Source organism: Lolium rigidum, chromosome 7, assembly GCF_022539505.1.
Source record: "Lolium rigidum isolate FL_2022 chromosome 7, APGP_CSIRO_Lrig_0.1, whole genome shotgun sequence".
Classification (NCBI taxonomy): Eukaryota; Viridiplantae; Streptophyta; class Magnoliopsida; order Poales; family Poaceae; genus Lolium; species Lolium rigidum.
Genome location: NC_061514.1, coordinates 89,658,764 through 89,677,769, shown reverse-complemented (window position 1 = coordinate 89,677,769; position 19,006 = coordinate 89,658,764). Strand labels below are relative to the sequence as shown.

The window sequence follows — 19,006 nt, the reverse complement described above, 5'->3', positions numbered from 1 at the left end:
GAGGGTACGTCGCGAAGAGTCACGAGCCTCCTCCGCGGGCGGAGAACACCAGAGAGAAAAGAGCTCTCCGGCGGGCAGGAATCCGCCGGGGAAATTCCCTCCCGGAGGGGGAAATCGACGCCATCGTCATCATCATCGAGCTGGACATCATCTCCATCACCACCGTCATCATCATCATCATCATCATCACCGCCATCTCCACCGCTGCACCTCGTCACCGTTGTAACAATTTGGGTTTGATCTTGTTTGTTTGATAGGGGAAACTCTCCCGGTGTTGATTTCTACTTGTTATTGATGCTATTGAGTGAAACCGTTGAACCAAGGTTTATGTTCAGATTGTTATTCATCATCATATCACCTCTGATCATGTTCCATATGATGTCTCGTGAGTAGTCCATTTAGTTCTTGAGGACATGGGTGAAGTCTAAATGTTAGTAGTGAATTATGGTTGAGTAATATTCAATGTTATGATATTTAAGTTGTGGTGTCATTCTTCTAGTGGTGTCGTGTGAACGTCGACTACACGATACTTCACCATTTATGGGCCTAGGGGAATACATCTTGTACTCGTTTGCCAATTGCGTGGTTGCCGGAGTGACAGAAACCTGAGCCCCCGTTGGTATATCGATGCAGGAGGGATTGCAGGATCTTAGAGTTTAAGGCTGTGGTTAGATTTATCTTAATTTATTTCTTGTAGTTGCGGATGCTTGCACGGGGTATAATCACAAGTATGTATTAGTCCTAGGAAGGGCGGTGCATTAGCATAGGTTCACCCACATAACACTTATCAAAACAATGAAGATTATTTAGCCACATGAAGCAAAAGCACTAGACTAAATTCCCGTGTGTCCTCAAGAACGTTTGGTCATTATAAGTAAACAAACCGGCTTGTCCTTTGTGCTAAAAAGGATTGGGCCACTCGTTGCAATTATTTCTCTCGCATTTTACTTACTTGTACTTTATTCATCGGTTACATCAAAACCACCTAAATACTTGTCTGTGAGCATTTACAGTGAATCCTTCATCGAAATTGCTTGTCAACACCTTCTGCTCCTCGTTGGGTTCGACACTCTTATTTATCGAAAGTACTACGATACACCCCCTATACTTGTGGGACATCATGTGGTACTGCCATAAACCTGGCGTATGCTGGTCGTCCCAACAAAGCATGATATTGCGATGGAAAATCCACGACTTCAAACTCAAGCCTTTCTATTCTGTAATTTTCTCGGGTCCCAAACTGAACGTCGAGATTGATCTTTCCCAATGGGTAACTTGGCTTCTCTGGTGTGATACCGTGGAAACGTGTGTCGGTTGGTTTCAGATTTGCTAGAGATATGTTCATCTTCCTTAGTGTATCTGCGTACATAAGGTTTAGACTACTGCCTCCATCTATGAATACTCGGGATACATCGAATCCTGCGATTACTGCTGGTAAGATAAGTTCTGACTGCCCTGGTCGAGGAACTTGTTGCGGATGATCTGCTATTGTGAAGCCAATGTCTTGCCCTAACCATTTTAAGAACTCAATCGTTGGTGGAGGCATCTTCTCTGCCATGAACACCTGTCGCGAGATTACTTTCTGAGCTCTATTGGACGGTCTACCCTTCTGAATCATCGAGACCGCTCCGTTGGAGTTGGGATCAATGTATGGAGGTGGTTGTGGTGATACCGCTATTCTGAGCTGATGTCGATTTTCGTCCGTGATTGCGGGAGGAGGTGGCAAGTGGATCTCACTCCTGGGCCCTTGAGGGTTTCTATTTATCGTCTGAGCATTGGCTTGCCCTGCAAACCTTAGCATTGCTTGAAAATTTCGACGATCCTTCCGCGGTGTCCTGACTGTCTCTTCCCATTGCCTGTCGAGATAAAAGTGCATCTGACATGGCCCGTTCATCATATCCTCGGGGGACACGAAAGGTCTCTGAAACCTTGGCCCACTATTCTGCCTGTTATTTCGGGAATCATCTCTATTGTCACCTCGCTGCTCGTTGCTCCTTTGGTAGTCATCTCTATTGCTTCCTTCAGCGCTTGCTCGAAACCCAGCCGAGATTTGACCAGGAGCGTCGTAACTCGAGTACTGCCGAGAAAATCGTCGCCTATTTTGGAAATTTCGGTTGCGGTCCTTTTTAGGCGACCTGTGCCGTTTATTGTGAACAGCATCCTCTCCATCCGCCCACCTGTTTGCTATCTCCATCAATGCTGATACTGTTTTTGGGTTAGTTCTCCCCAAATCCTCGACAAAGTCTCCTCGTCGAATTCCTGCTACAAACGCATCTATTGCTCTCTCGTCAGATATGTTCTCTGCCGAGTTTTTAATGATATTCCACCTTTGGATATACTTTCTCATTGACTCATCATGCTTTTGTCGACACGATCTCAACTCTTCTAACGATGTAGGTTTTTTGCAGGTAGATCGGAAGTTCTTGACGAACACATCCTCAAAACTGTCCCAGCTGTCGATGGAACCTGGGGGAAGCTTCTTTATCCACGATCTTGTGGCTCCACTCAGATGTACTTGGATGCTCTGCATGGCTGTTGCTCTGGGTTCCTCCTATCGCCTTCACCGTCTCGAGATAATCGACTAGCCAGTCCTCTGGATCTTGCAGGCCATCGAATTTTTTGAAATTGTCGGGTAATTTAAACCCTGAAGGAACTCGCGTTTTTCGGACCCTCCTTGTAAAGCACGGCAGCCCACACATATCTTCATAATCTATCTCTGGGGAGTGTCGGTGTTCCCTTCTATTTTGTCGTGCTCTGTCCACCCGTTCTTTTGCTGCTATGTCTCGTGCTCCACTTGTTCTCTCGGGACCTGGTGCTACTGCAGCGGGTCGTGGACTATTTTGTCCTGCTGCCCCTTCAGGAGGCGGAGTTACGAATGCTGTCCCCATGACTCCGACTCCTGCCATGGCCATATTGTACAGTGCTTCTCTTGGATCTCCGGGAGGTGGTCTATTTGCGAGGAAAAAGGCTTGCGTCGCCATATACCCAGCTTTCCGGTGTTTTGGGAATAATATTCCCCCTCGTGTCGATTGACATAAAAGACATGTCGAGGTTTTGAACTAAGTTTTCTCTCTCGCTTCAGGTATGTTTTGCAGACGAGATCTCGCTCTCCTTCGAGCTTCCCTGTGACTATCTCCCGAAGTTCCTAAATGTCGACTTAGCTCCGCTCTTCGCCTGCTTGATGCAGAGGTTACTTCCTGCCTCCTATCCAACTCGATTTTCTGTTTCTCGAGCTCCCTCCTGATACGGGAAAGCATATATTGGTATGCTTGTGGCTCCTCAGGTGTTGCCGCAATAGTCATTGGTTATGTGCCATCGATAGCTCTTGCGACTCGATCCCACACGGCCTGCGGAAATTGCACCATCTCTCGTGTTCCTGTTCCGATATATTTTGTTCCCAAACCTCGCGCAAGATCTGCGGGATCGACATACGGATTTCCCGCATCATCGAAAGCCTCTGACGTTGCTGGTTCTGTCCGGCTTGGTTCTCCAATTGCGTAGATCTGATGATATTTTGGACGCTACATTTTGTCTGGTTTGGTGACACCATCATAGAGATTGGTGAAGACCTTTCCAACGGTGATGGATTTGTCGATGAAGTTGAAGCTGTCGGTGTCCCTCGAGTCATCGCTTATATAGGAGTCCGCAGATGACTCGAAGAACATGTCGCTGAAGATCTTGACGAGTTTTTCGCTCGCCCTGGTGCTGATGAAGCGTGGCGATGAAATCTCCCACTAGTAGGAAAACCCTTATAGGCAAAGCTTAGTTCTGTGGCGCACCGTTTTGAATGCGCCACAGAAACTTATTTTTTGGCGCACCATGCTAGGTGCGCCACAGAAATAGCTTAATTTTGTGGCGCACCGCTTGAACATTGCGCCACGAAATTGTATGGGGCCCACATCCCGCCACCACCAATTATTAGTGTAGGTATTTACGTGGCGCATATGGCTCGCTGCGCCACAGAAATAACTCTTTCTGTGGCGCACGTGCTTCGGTGCGCCACAGAAGTAGTTGATTCTGTGGCGCACTTGCTCGGGGGCGCCACAGAACTAAGAGAACTTATATCATCGCCCGTGCCCTCCCCCACGCCTGTTCACCTCTCCCCTCTCCCCTCTCCCCTCCCCTCTCCCCTCTCCCCTCTCCTCCGATCCGCCGCGCGCCGCCATGGTCGTCGCCATCGCCGTCGCCGCCGCCTTCCTCCGCGAGGGCCGCATGCCGCCACGGTCCTGCCATCCCCGCCACCTGCAGCACAAGCTGCCGCTACGGCGAGGAGGGGCCGCCGTTGCGTGAAGGTGGAGGAGCCGCCGCGTCCTCCTCCTCCTCCACCGCTGCCGTCATCGTCAACCTCCTCCTCCACCCCTGTCGTCGGTGAACTCTCTCCCTCCCCTCCCCTCCCCTCCCCTCCATCTTCCTCTCCCGCGCGAGCACAAAGTGCTCGACGAAATGCTTGTGTGCTGCTCTGGTTGTGCTGCTGTTGTTGTTGCTGTGCTAGCTGCTGTTGCTGTTGATGTGCTACTGGATGCAATCTATCTATCTATCCTAGCTTGATGTCATTGTTGCTGCAGCTAGATGCATGCTCTGGTTGTGCTGCTGTTGCTGTTGATGTACTGGCTGCTGTTGTTGTTGATCTATCTATCCTAGCTTGTTGTCATTGTTGCTGCAGACTAGATGCATGCTCTTGCAGCTTCTCACCATTCCTGGTGAACTATACTCGTTGCTATTGCTTGTGTGTCCATGCTCTAAATGGTCAAATGATCATCATGTGCTAGTGATTTACTTACCGGCACATTGCTCATGGTTGATGTACCTCGATAGTGGTTCTGGATGCATTGCTTCGCTGTTGCTCTGGATGCATTGTCGATGTTGCTCTGGATGCATTGCCCCTAATTGTTATTGATGAACCATGTGATGGTAATGATTCAATTTAATTCAATGATGTTAATTTGATTTCCATCCTTTGTTGGAAATAAATCCATGTCTGAACCTTGTACAAGGTAATGAAGACTTGCTCACTTGGTATTGCTTGCTAGTTGGACATTTGGTTGGTTTTGATGCTACTCGGTTCATTTAAATGCATTAAATGCTACTATGGTATGCTACTCGTGGTATCCTTGTGAAGAAAATGATGGATTCTTGTGAGCTTATGGTATGCTACTATGCTACTTGTGGTATCCTTGTGAACATTTACTTGATGGATTGTTGTGAGCTTATGGTATGCTACTATGCTTACTTGGATCATGTGCATATAGTTCATATAGTTCCCTAAAAGAAAGAAGCTCCCTGGCCGGATGCTTGATGTCTTGGCTTAGCCAATGATGCAAAGGCGAGAGGCAAAAACTTGGATAAGAACGAGATACTAAAATAGAGATATTCACATTAGGGAATCATGTAAATGAATGCCAGCTGTGGTATCCTTTGAAGAAAATGGGAAGTTTCGATGGTTTAAAAGACTAGGTGATGCTAGGTTATTAAGTTGGTCTGTCAAGGTTGGTTTTATCTCGGTTAACTTGGACAGGCTATGTGTTCTTGCTTACTTATGCATATCCATCTCTACTGGATTGACTAGCTCAGGGTTGGCCTCTCTCTTGCCAGCATCACTTGGTTACTACCAAGTGATGAATAATCCCTTATGGTACCCTAGCTTTGTTTTGAACTCAACTGAGTAATGATAAATTTCTATTTCTTGTTGGCTTTGATGAAAATAGAGATATCCACAGTAGGGGATCATGTAAATGAATGCCACTTGTGGTATCCTTTGAAGAAAAAGGACTGTTTCGATGGTTTTAAAAGGCTAGGTGGTGCTAGGTGATTCAGTTGGCTACCAAGACTTGTCTCATCCGGTTAGCTGGGATATGCTATGTGTTGTTGCTTGTTTAGGCATATCTATCACTTACTGGATTTACTTGGTTCTTGATTGGCCTCTCTTTTGCCAGACATCACTTGGTTACTACCAAGTGATGAATAATCCCTTATGGTACCCCAGCTTTGTTTTGAACTCAACCGAGTAATGATAAATTTCTATTTCTTGTTGGCTTTGATGAAAATAGAGATATCCACAGTAGGGGATCATGTAAATGAATGCCACCGTGGTATCCTTTGAAGAAAAAGGACTCGTTTCGATGGTTTTAAAAGGCTAGGTGGTGCTAGGTGATTCAGTTGGCTACCAAGACTTGTCTCATCTGGTTAGCTGGGATATGCTATGTGTTGTTGCTTGTTTAGGCATATCTATCACTTACTGGATTTACTGGTTCTTGATTGGCCTCTCTTTTGCCAGCATCACTTGGTTACTACCAAGTGATGAATAATCCCTTATGGTACCCCAGCTTTGTTTTGAACTCAACTGAGTAATGATAAATTTCTATTTCTTGTTGGCTTTGATGAAAATAGAGATATCCACAGTAGGGGATCATGTAAATGAATGCCACTCGTGGTATCCTTTGAAGAAAAAGGATCATGCTTCGATGGTTTTAAAAGGCTAGGTGGTGCTAGGTGATTCGATTGGCTACCAAGACTTGTCTCATCCGGTTAGCTGGGATATGCTATGTGTTGTTGCTTGTTTAGGCATATCTATCACTTACTCGGATTTACTGGTTCTTGATTGGCCTCTCTTTGCCAGCATCACTTGGTCTATATACCAAGTGATGAATAATCCCTTTGGAGCATCTTCTCCATGCATTCTATGTGTGTTTGAGCATCTTGACTTATGTCACCATGGTTGCTGGTTTGTTGGTGTTTTTGTACTTGCCGATGATTAGATGGTTGGTCGATCACTCGTACACTCGGGGTGGAGCAAGTGAGCCTGGTATGATGGCACAAGTATCAATATTTTGTGCATCCTACCTGGCCTCGCTTACTCCATCCCTGGATGTTAATATTTGTTTCGCCCAACAAAGTAGGAGGCATTCCATTTAGTTCATACTAGCTACTTCTTAATTGCATTGGCCTTTCTTCCATTTAGTGCCGATGATTAAATTGTTTGGTCACTTGTACACTCCGGGGTGGGGCCAGTGAGCTCGGTGCGATGGCACAAATATCAATCTCTTGTGCATCCTACCTGGCCTCACTGACCCCATCCCGGAATGTTAATATTTCTTTCAACCAACAAAGTATGAGGCATATGATATCTAGTTGAGATACCAATTGGCTCTTTCTTCCATTTTAGTGCCGATGATTAGAATGTTTGGTCACCTATACGCCACAATATACTTTGTAGACGGGCCCCCCTTTCCCCGGCCGCCGTTCCGTGAACGAGTCTTTGACGAGACAACAACGCCGGCCTGCCTCTCCGGCGCATCACCACTTTTCTTCTCTCGCCATCCAGTACGTGAACGAGTCCTTAGTGCAAAGACGGTGCTAGCCTCCCTAGCATCATGCCGACCCTCGCTGCCGCGTTTCGAGCCGTGTCTCACGCGCCCGCACTCTTCGGCTTTTGCTCGGTGAACGAATAGACCAATCGTTGGAATAAGGAAGCCGATGACGGCCGATCTCAATTTAATCTTGCGACCGGCCGTCATCGGTTTCCTTATTCCAACGATCGACCTATTGGTTCACCGGGCAAAAGGCGAACAGCAGTGCAGCGCGGGCACGGCCCGAAGGGCGGCAACACGGCTCGGCATAATGCTCGGGCGTGCTGGCACGGTCTTTGCATCAAGGACTCGTTCACCGGACGGCGAGGGACTGCCGTGGTTCCGCGCCGGAGAGGCGAGCATCGGCGTCGTTGTATCGTCAAGCACCCGTTCACGTAACGGCGGCCGGGAAAGGGGGCCCTTCGCAAAGTATACTCGCGGTGTATACCGCAACTATGGTTTCGACCATAGTATTTGTGTTGACCAACAATGTATGAGGCACTTATTCCATTTTGTCATTCCATTTGCTTTGAGATTTTCAAAATGCCGATGATTAAAATGTTTGGTCAACGTACACTCGGGGGCGGCGTAAGTGAGCCCGGTAAGATAGCACAAATATCAATCTCTTGTGCATCGGACTTGGTCTCACTTACGCCGTCCCTGAATGTTAATATTTGTGTTGACCAACAATGTATTAGGCATTTATTCCATTTCTCTTGTGCATCGGACTTGTTGGTCTCACTTTATTCCATTTTCATCATAGTAGGAACTGGATGAAGGACCCCGATGCAAGCGAGCCTGGTGGGTAGAGATGAGGGAGCAAAGAAGGAACCGGATGAAGACTACTTTCTATCTCGAAATTGTGAATTTTGTATGAATTAAGAGTTGTATGCAAAACATTTGACACTTGCCACTATATATGTATCTCGATCGGGCTCTAAGTAATGTGATGATGATGTCTATGTTATATCCGTGCAATGTACATGATATTTATATTATATCTGAATGTTGTTGTATATAACTCTGTATATCCGTATATTGCTGTCTATAAACCGCATGTGTATAGCGAGGCAGCACAAAATCACAAAATTCTCGTGGCGCACCGAAAACCAATTCCGTGGCGCACGCTTTTCGTGGCGCACCTAAGAACACGTGCGCCACGGAAACCTTAATTCCGTGGCGCATGGGCAGGTGCGCCACGTAAACCTTATTTTTGTGGCGACGTTTCTGTGGCGCACCTCCCATGCGCCACAGAAGCCATTTTTGGTGCGCCACCGATGAGGCTTTTCCTACTAGTGTCCTCGTCGCCTGACTCGACTGATGATGCTGAGCTCGAAAAATCGGGATCGATCTCCGATAATCCCAACGAGATCGGAATTTCTAGACGATACGCTCCTTCTTTCTCGACGCGGAAGTGGAACTTTCTGAACGTCATCTCCATGGGCTCCTCCAGATACGCATATGCATCCAAACGGGAGGGCGGGTGAGGTACAAAATCAACTAGACTAGTTTCGATCTGTTTACCTTTGTCCATTGCGTTGCTTGCAGTTGACGAAATCGATGATCTTGAACGTGCCATCGAGATCAGATCCTTGACACCTCTAATTCCCACAGACGGCGCCAATTGATAAGGGATTAACTTATCAATGCCTACGGGTTGTAGACTAGGGTTTTAGTCGGAAGTAGAGGGCAAGTAGATCTCGAAGGTTTCAGCCGAAAAGTACTCGACGATATGAAAACTAGGGTTTGTGAGACAATGATTCGATGATTTCTTTGTCCCTCGACTCCCCCTTATATAGGAGGCGGAGCCTAGGGATTCGTGATACACAAGTTACAGAGTCCGGGAGGGTTTCCAACTCATCCCGCAAGATTACAAGTATTGTTTCCTAATACAACTCTAGTTTTCCTTAATAACAATTTGGACTTCCGATTTTTCTTATCCTTCGAATCGTGGGCTTTCAGTAAACCCCGGGTACCATCTTCGGCAGGCCCATTGGGGATGCCTATGTCACCCAACACTCTGATGTGCGTAGTGGGCTAAAATCTTTTTGTAGAGGACCACGTGCTCTACCTCTCTAGAATCTGTAAAGGACGGCTGATAAACAAGATTTTCTCTTGGTTTGTATTTGGTTATTACATAGGAACATGGAAAGCAATGAATGGGTCCAAAATCTAGCACTGTTCCCTTCGGTGGAACCGGGTGTGATGGTTTGCTTAAAATGGGATCCATATGAGATGATGTTTTGCCACTAGTTCAAAAATTGTTTGGGCACCACAAAGGCATTTAGAAGCACATCAACACTAGTTCGGGAAATTCGGAAACATAGGTCGATACTCGACACTAGTTCAGAAACATAGATAGACACTCGACACTGGTTTAGAAACATTGATAAACACATGAACTAGACACTAGAAGATCTAGAGACACACGAATTAGATACTGAAATAACTAGACACGTGAAGTCGACACTGGTTCGGAAGCATAGATAGACACACGAACTAGACACTCGTCATAGATGGACACACAAACTTGACACTGAAATAAATAGACACACACAAACTAATCCCAGTCGTTATCCAAATTGTTGTCGGTGTCCTCCGGAGAGGTTGTCACGAGGATGTCCAGCCACCTCTCGGGGTTGGGATCGAGTGTTGATGGTCCAGCGTGCTCCACAAGAATGGCGGCCTTCCTCCTCTTCTCCTACCTCGCCCCTCTCCTCCCCGCCTTCTTCGCCTTCCAGAATTCATGCTCGTATTCAACGTCTTCGAGATGGTTGCTCCACCATTGCGCCATGGCCCGGTCGTCCGCCTCAGCGATGTCAAGCCGTTGTTGTCTCTGGCACTAGCGTCGTCCTTTTTTTGACGTAAAACAGTGGGTTAAACCCACTGCAATTTTTATTGATTATATAAAATAAGTACAATGGTTACAAAAGAGAGTGAGAAACTCTCTGGAAAGAAAAAGCCACAAACGAAACAAAACAAACTAAGGACTAAACTAATGATTGGAGCCATTTTTTGAAAGATTCTGCATTTTTCTTCTTCATTTTGTGCACTAGCAACCTTAATTCTTGATAATAAATTGCTTTCCAATTATTGAACTCAGCATTCTGATCCTTCAAAATTTTGTTGTGTCTGACAATCCAAATGCCCCAAGCTGCCAGTATTAAAATCTCCATTGCAAAGGGTAACTTTATTCTAGCGCATCTCTTGTCCTTGTGACACAAAGTGCGGCTATGGAGGGACCATCTCATCTTGCACCGGAGACACGATCTCTGGGAAGTTCATGTCATGGAGCGGCCAACCAAACCTCCACGCTGCGATGTCTTATGCGCGGGCGGCCTCCTCCTTTGTGTTAAAGGTGCCAAGCCACACGCGCTCTCCGGGGGCGGAGATTTCTGCCGCGAAATTCCCCCAACCCCTACTCGCGCGCGGACGCTGACGAAGCCCTTGGATCTCAGGTTGGCGTGGTGACGAGGAGGCATCTCGACGGCGTCGGGAAACGGGCATGCAAGGTCGGCGGTGGCGGTTAGAGGGTTGTGGCGGCTGGAACCGGTGGAGGAGAAGTGGGTTGTGAATTTTGTGTGTGATACATGGCTATATATAGTGGCACCAGGGATAAAAGATGGGGGAAAATGGCATGAAGGAATTGGTGGGGAGAAAATGGAGAAAAAATTAGGTTGGGAATTTATTTGCCATGTGTATTATAAATACACACGGCAAATATGTGGCTTTGTCGTGTGTATTCCTAATACACACGGCAAAGGCAGTATAGGACAAAGAAAAAGGGGAACCTTTTCCCCGCGGGAGCCCCATGTTCCAATGTTCTCCCCACCTAAGATGCCTCCCACCCCGTAACTTCCGCACGTTCCAGGTAAAAAAAAACTTCCGCACACCCTCAACCCAGCCTCAAGTCCACCCCTCCCTGTTGCAGATCCACAGCAGCCTCCACACCTGGGCGAGATCATCACCATACCTGGACGCCTCCCTGCCGTGCCAACCCTGCATCGCCCGGGTCCAGACCACACACCTAACAAGGAACTCCGCGCACACCACCAACCAACTGCACGCAAAACTCGATGCAGCCGATCCAGGCGAGGTCAATCATGTCCAAGAAGCTGTGGCCGCCGCAAAACGAAAATTCAGGTTCCTATAATCAATATAAACCTTACGCATATATACAGTTTCAGTTTCCTCGATTACATTACATAACCAATGTGGTTAATAGATCCTGGAGATACCAATCCTGGACGTACTGCTTTTCGACAGGTTAATTCCAACAGACAATCACAGTTGTCCAATTTAACTCAAGGTATTTGCTGATCCGCTGTTTTTGTTGGATATGTGGCTTACAATTTTGTATATTCTGGAATAAACAACATACAACATATATGGTATTAGATCCAAAATTGCGTTTTTGAGTTCATGAAAAGTGATACATGATAGACAAAATCTTTCCAATATGATATGCAAAAAACATAACTATGTACGTCATGCTGCATTGCTGTGAGATGGACCATCATACCTTACCAACAGTACCAATTTCCATCCACACAAGCCTAGATCATACTCCTGTCAAATGATGTATACTTCTCCTGCAAAGGATGTAGTAGTGAGTTAGAACTACTTCTCCTACAAATGATGTTGTATTGCAGTAACAAAATGTTTTAGTCTGCTACTATGAATATGTCTCAAAAGTGCAGTAACCAATTGGATCAGATTCCTATGGATGTGTCACAAATAGCCAGTAACCATATGGTTCAGTCTCCTATGATTGTTTCTGAAATAGGCAATGAGCATATGTTTCAAGATCCTATGGACGTTTCTCCTATGTATGGACCAAATTTGCTTACATGTTTCCTGGATGTTATGGGCAACCCTGGTAAGTACTTATGCTGGATTTCTGTTAATTTTATTCTATCTATAATATTTTATGAGATCATAAATTCTTATATATATACTTTGCATGTTGTCAGCCCACCATTCTCCTAAAAAGAAGGTTCTATGCAGATGAATTTTCGTGAAGCGGAAAAAAAAACGTCGTAGGACTCGATACTGCTTTATGAGTCCCCAACAAGTGGAGACTCTCCGTGAGAATAAGAGAAATTGCTACCTAAAAAGGAAAGATGCGGCTACCACAATGGACGATATTCAAACTGACACAATGGTTGCAGATCCAACATTATTTGATCCATCCAATAGCCAGCCTTGCTTGCCTGGTAATTCATATATGCAAATGAAATTTCATGTATATTATTTCCTTTTATTTTGGCTCAAAGCTATATGTTGCATTGTCAAGGGGAGTGTCAAGAAAGACGACACGTATTTTAGTCAAGCCTAACAATGACATTGACAAATCTAGGAAAAGCACCAAAAACATTGTCTATAGAGATGTTCTGGAGGGATGAGGCAATATACGTTCCTCTATGGTTTATTTGCATTTATGATATTGTACCTAGCTACTCTTGATGCTAACAATCTTTGTTTTCTGATTGCAGGTCTTAATGATGATAATCAACGAACATGGTGTCGACCTGAGCTTTTTTTTAAACCTGGATTCTGTGCTGGATGCAAAGCTTTTGGATTCAAATCAGAAGGTAAATGTCAATTGTTATGTTCAACTTGTGTTTAATCTCTGATCTGAAACTCCACCATGCTAACTAGAAGTCCCATTAATCTGAGTGAGAAAGCAAATGATACTTATAAGCAAATGTGACTCTGAACCTGATGGAATTATACAAGTGAACCAAAATAACTAACCATTTTAATTTGTATGTAGCCAAGTTAGTACAAGATTTTTCTTGTGAATAAACTAAATCAAAAGCAAATTGGTTTGTTTTCTTTTAAAAACGAAAACTGCTAGCTCCTATTCAGCGGAAACATTCCTCAACTCCTGTGTGGAGAAAAATAATATACATACATGATACTTAAGCCAACAATGCAGACTGAAGTGGATGAATATTTGTCCAGTGCCATAAAATGAGGAAAGTAGATCGATCTAGCATGCCATGCAATTACCAATATTTCTACATTTTTAAGCACATAACACACACATATCTGAATATCCATACTTATAAATCGTGCTACCATCCATCCACAGCTAGAAACGAACTGGTAATACATAGGGAAAAACCTGAAGAGAGACGGGCAAACATTGCTCCTCCAGACTCGCTTTGCTTCGGGAGGCAACAGCTGCAGGGTGGATGGAGCAAGCTCAGCGAGTGGCGCAGCAGCGGCATCCAGGCCCACACCTCCGCGCGAGGAGGTGGCGCCGGCGGCGGATCATGCCGGCATCTGGACTGAACTTGGTATGGAGGTAGCGCGGCGATTCAATGAGGAGCGCTGCCCGACGACCCGCCAAAGAGCCGAGGGTGCTGCCGGGGTGGGAGATGGAGAGCACCGCGGGGCGACGGGCCGGGCAGTGTGGAGGTCAGCGGTCGCTGGAGGTCGTCGAAGTGGTGGCGTCAGTCAGACAGGCGGCGGGATGGGGGAGAGCTGGAGCCGGTGTGCCGCAGGGAGGACCGGATGAGAGACAGCGCCGGGGGGGGGGAAGCGCGGACGCGAGAGGTTGAGGCGGCAGGAGTTGATGCTCTCGGCCAACGCGGCGACGGGGGACATGGACAGCAGTGAGGAGCGAGGGGAAGGATACGCGGTGAGGACAGACTAGAGAGTAGAGAGTGTGCTTTTTTTTAATCGGTTGGGAGAGTTTGTGACTTGTGACTGCTGAGTGACTGGTTGAGGCCATCAACCATCGTTTCTTATGAAACAAAATGGCTCTCTGAATGCAAAACGGTTTGTTACTGTACTAGGACTAGGTTCCTTTTGTACGGTTCATGATCATTAGAAATGCATTACTGTACTACGAATAGGTTCCTTGCTGTACGGATGGAAAGTTCCTGCTGTTCCGACTAACTCATACGGTTATGAATATTAGAAATTCTTCTTATTTTATTCATGCAACACATAATGTATGCAGTGCTCTGTCTGATTATTTGGTTTTTAATTTCATGCACTCATGGTACGATAAATGATCCATTTTACAATACCAGAGTAAGTATTTACACAATGCTTATCTGTATAAACGATGCACATGATTTTTTATAATAATACTATTATATAATGCATATGTAGGATGATATTCAACTGAGGAGGCGATTTTTGGTTCATATTTTGAAGTATGAAGAGAATGAGACTCTAAACAATATCCCAACCATGCAACGAAGGGATCGCATACATAGATGGACCTTCAAGAAATAAACATAATATGTTAAATTATGTGGTGCATGAATAAATGTTATATTAGTTTCTGTTTTTAAATATTTTTGTAATTAGTTATAATACATTTATGTGATTGTGCGTTTCACGCATCGTTAGGCACGTACCCATCGTTAGGCATGAGATACATTTAAGTGGCTTGGCAAATAACACACTAAAAAAACTGTGTTTGACGGTATATGTTTTTGTGATACAACATAAAACGTGTGTTGCACTTGCACACTTACTAGTAGCCCTAAGACACACAACAAAGTCCTGTCGTTGTAGCCGTCGTAATGGCTATATCCTCGTGTATATTTCTTTGCCGTGTATTTTCTTGCCTCTTTCCCATGTTCATTTCTTTGTGAGTGTAATCGAAAAAAAGGTTTGCGTAGAACTGAACGATGGTTAATCGTGTATTAAGTGTTTGCGTGCACTTGCACAGTACATGAACTAATTAAGGCGGCTAAGCTAGCTACCAGATGTTCAAGTCTCGTCTGAACTGTGAACCTGGCTGACTGGCTGTGTTCAGCAGCGAGCTATCATATATGTATGTTCAAGTAGGGGTATTCCTGCCCAACCGCCTCCCTTTATTTAAGGGTACTATATTCCCTCGGTCAAACGCTACATGAACATTGACATTCAAATCAAAGAATCCCAAACTCTTTTCCTTCATAAAAATATATAGTAATCCCAAACTCAACGCGTGGTGCATACTGAGTCAAAAACTAACATAAATTTCTACTGCATACTGGTAGTATCATTTTTAGGGTGAAATATAATAATTATCGGCCAACTTACTAATTGGGATGTTTCGATCTCGAAGGCACAAAACTCTGCAGGTGATTATAGGAAGAGAATATTTGAAATGATTTCGCTGACATAGTGATTTTGCTGTCAAGCTGGAATTCCAGAAAAGAATCAGTCGTCCGCAGAGAAGGCGAGATTGACCTGCTAGCTATGTGGGACTTATCTGAAGGCAACGACATTACTGAGTATTGAGTGGTCAGCATGCATGCAGCCTTGCAAGTTGGGCTGCTAATCAGAAGCATCTCAGCGAGTCGTCCTCAAATTTGTGGATGTAACAGATGGATAATATTGTTGTGTGGAGTCAACTGAACTATATTCTCATACTCTATCTCACATGCTGAGCTTTTTTTTTTTTTGAATGTTTATCACTACAGCTTAGTAAGCTAAAATTTTGAGTCAACAAATACTTTTTGATTGACAATTTTTTTTTTCGAAACGGGAGCAAAAGTTTTGCCCCAATCTATTGATTATGAAGGAGTTTTACATGAACGAAACATGCGAAATCAAAGGAAACTAAGATACAAAGGGCTCACTCTCCCGGCATGATATTGCCCAACCGTTTGGCGCCCGCTAGCACCCAAAGCCTCGCCTCATTTTTGATTGACAATTGTTCTTATTGGTTTTACTCGGAGTTGCACTCTCATTTTAATTTGTTGAGCAAGATTGTGAGCCACCACAATGAACATGTATGCTCTTTGAGATCATGTAGCTAAACTAATAAAACTATTCACTAGAGTATGAATTGTCTTGGCTAAAACCACCATTTCGATGTTTCGACTTTATCCAAAATGGCCAAGATCTAGTTTCTGTAGAAAAACACAAATGTTCTGCATACGAAGTGTTCATAAAACAGATGGGGATAGAGAAGATAATGTCTCCTCGCTATTTTCGAAGCTAATGCTTTACACGTACTAGTTGAGTGCCCGTGCGTTGCTACGGATTCTCTCGTTTCATCTCTCGCGATATATGTAAGTACATGATGCATGTGAAAATTTGGGTATAAAAATATAGCTAATCAATATTCTAAAAACATCAAGACTATGCATTTTTGTATTGTAGTTCAATAACGTTGCCACCACCCCTGTGAAGATTTCAAGAACTCGTAGATATGATGCCCGAAAGAGATGTAGTCGTCCCTATTGGCAAAAGCACCTTGTTTCTCGTAGAACAAGTTGTAAAAAAAAAAAGATTTCAAGAATTTTACTGCCAGCTCATTACCGTCCTTGCGACGGTCGCTGTAAACTCGTCTAACCCGCTTTTGTCGACTATGCACTCTGCCTAACATAGTGGATTGGGAAGTCATCAAACGCAACATTCCACTTATTCATCCAAAAGAAGCGTGAGTAACATTTAGAACTGACAATGAAACGAACTGTATTTGTACATGGGGAGGGGATAAGTCAGGGGTGACTGTAGCTAAATCATTTTTGAATGTGGTGTCCACTGACAAGTACATCTGTATTATACTAAGATCAAAGGCTACACAGGCTTGGAAGCTACATGCCAAAGGAATATTCTGAATGGCATATTGTTAGAGTAAAGGGGGTTATTCATGTTTTTGTGCCCAAGCTGAGTGTTGGGACGAAGTATATCAATACAATGCCAACAATCCCATGGCAATCCTTCTAAACAAATTACAGTAAGCCATAGCCATTTCACGATGCATTGATATGCAGCACATAGGTCTGTTTGTGGGTATGAAGGAGGGTCATGCTGTCTTGCCTGCATTTATACCTGCCACGTGTTCTTCCTATGAAATACCACCGAGGTTTTCTAGATCCCTTCTTTGGGCAAAAATAAAATGCTAGCGGTGCTAGCTGTTGTGTCGAAAATATATCATCTAAATCTTATCCTTAAGAATAAAAACTTGAGCCCTGGTATTACCTATAGAAGATTAGTTGGCATGTAGTGCGATGTGTCTGTGTACTGTATTAAGAGTATATAAGGAAGACGTTCTAAGCAAGGTTACTTTGTCTACCAGCAACTACATGTTACTGTTATTGTGTGACGGGACCGTGATCTATTCATAGTATCATGGTTGGTGTGCTTTGCCAGCTGGTATCACTGTGCTTATTGTTCAGCTAAGTTTTGTCAGCATGTATGATGTAGATCGACGTCGGTTAGGTTTCCTATAGATGCAGTTGTAGGAACTGATATTCCCATGAAATGGCTGCTGAATCCATGCAAATTTGATGATTTGTAACATACATTTGAAATTAGAGAAAAAAATCCATGTCTTGTATGAGTCTTTCTCCCTCAGTTTTAATCAATATTCTGATGGCGAGAACTTCAGAAAATAATGCAAGATTCCGTACTCATGAAGGATTCGGAGGAGAAGGGGGACTCAAGAGAACATAAAAACATATTGTACTGAGGTTGGACTTGGATCGATGGATACAACGAGAAGCTCGCCGGTCCCAAATGAATCCAACGGACGACAGCAGATCAAGGCCAAATGAGTCGGATCAATGCCATCCCAGCCAAAGCATCAGGAACCGTCAACGAGGGAAGTGTGAAGCTCTACCGCTGCCACCTCAATAGGATCTTCCGCGCGAAGACTAGGACGTACTCCTCCGGGCAGCCTCGACGGCGAAAACAACGCCGGAAGTGTGGAGATCCTCTGCTGCCACTCCGACGAGATCCTCCGCGTAGCCGCTCCACTCCAGCTGAGGCTCCCTCCGACCCTACCGATGCCCCCTCCTTGCCGCCTCGGATGTTCCCCTCCTCTGTCCTCCTCCGGCGGCCTGCTCTGCTGCTCCGCTACACAGGCTGGCGCAGTCGTCGTCCCTTTCGGCGCCGGCGGTTTTCTGCCCCGCTGGCCCGCACGGCCTTCCTCCCTCTCGCAGCAGCGGCGCAGCGGCAGCGCCCCTTCCTCTCCTTCACGAGGGCATCGGTGGGAGTGGCCAAGCTGCAGCGATGAACTTCCCCAAATTTCTTTCCCACGCGCTCGTTTGGGGCGGCGATCGCGCACGTAAATCTCGATCAAAGGTTCTAGTGAGAAAGAAAATATCGGTATATGTTTGTTTAGGTAAATTTAGATTTACTCCATTAGTTGCTTTCCATGTTTTTTAAAATTACGGTGATTGATATGTAGGATCCCTTATAATACTTTCCTTTTTTGGAAAACACATAATACTTTCCTTAATTGTTAGTGTAATGGACACGCACCTGATGTTTGATTGGTGTTTTGAGATGATGAACGGCTGGTATCTTCTCAATGTTTGATGTCAAAGTGATACCATCCCCAACTCTAATATAATAGTAAAGATTTGAACAAGAGTGTAGATTCGCTGCCCCACCATCAAACTGGTGGACGATCTTCCTAGAGATTCATATTTGCACTTAACAACAAGCGCGAAGAAATAGAAACAATAACATTAATCAGCAATTAGAGAGGTCATGCAACACATAGGCCAATGCTAAATGTCAGGCAAATGAAGGCAGTGGTTTGTCCACGACCACTCTTACACTATTATAAATGCAATGCATAGTGTGTCAGCTGTAATTTTAGAGTATCTTCAACATATCCCTTTTTTGGACACCACTTTTTTAATTTTACTAGGAAATTTGCCTGTGCGTTACACCGGTTTTATGTGTGA

At 44.9% G+C, this 19,006-nt stretch overlaps 1 long non-coding RNA gene across 1 annotated transcript; it reads right to left on the bottom strand.

The window, feature by feature from the left end:
* Positions 1-11,354: 11,354 nt before the first annotated feature.
* Positions 11,355-13,771, bottom strand: LOC124679427. Its single transcript, XR_006994979.1, has 3 exons — positions 13,477-13,771; positions 11,869-11,938; positions 11,355-11,709 (listed from the first exon to the last, which is right to left on the bottom strand). It is a non-coding gene; the product is annotated as an uncharacterized LOC124679427 (long non-coding RNA).
* Between the last annotated feature and the right edge of the window lie 5,235 nt (positions 13,772-19,006).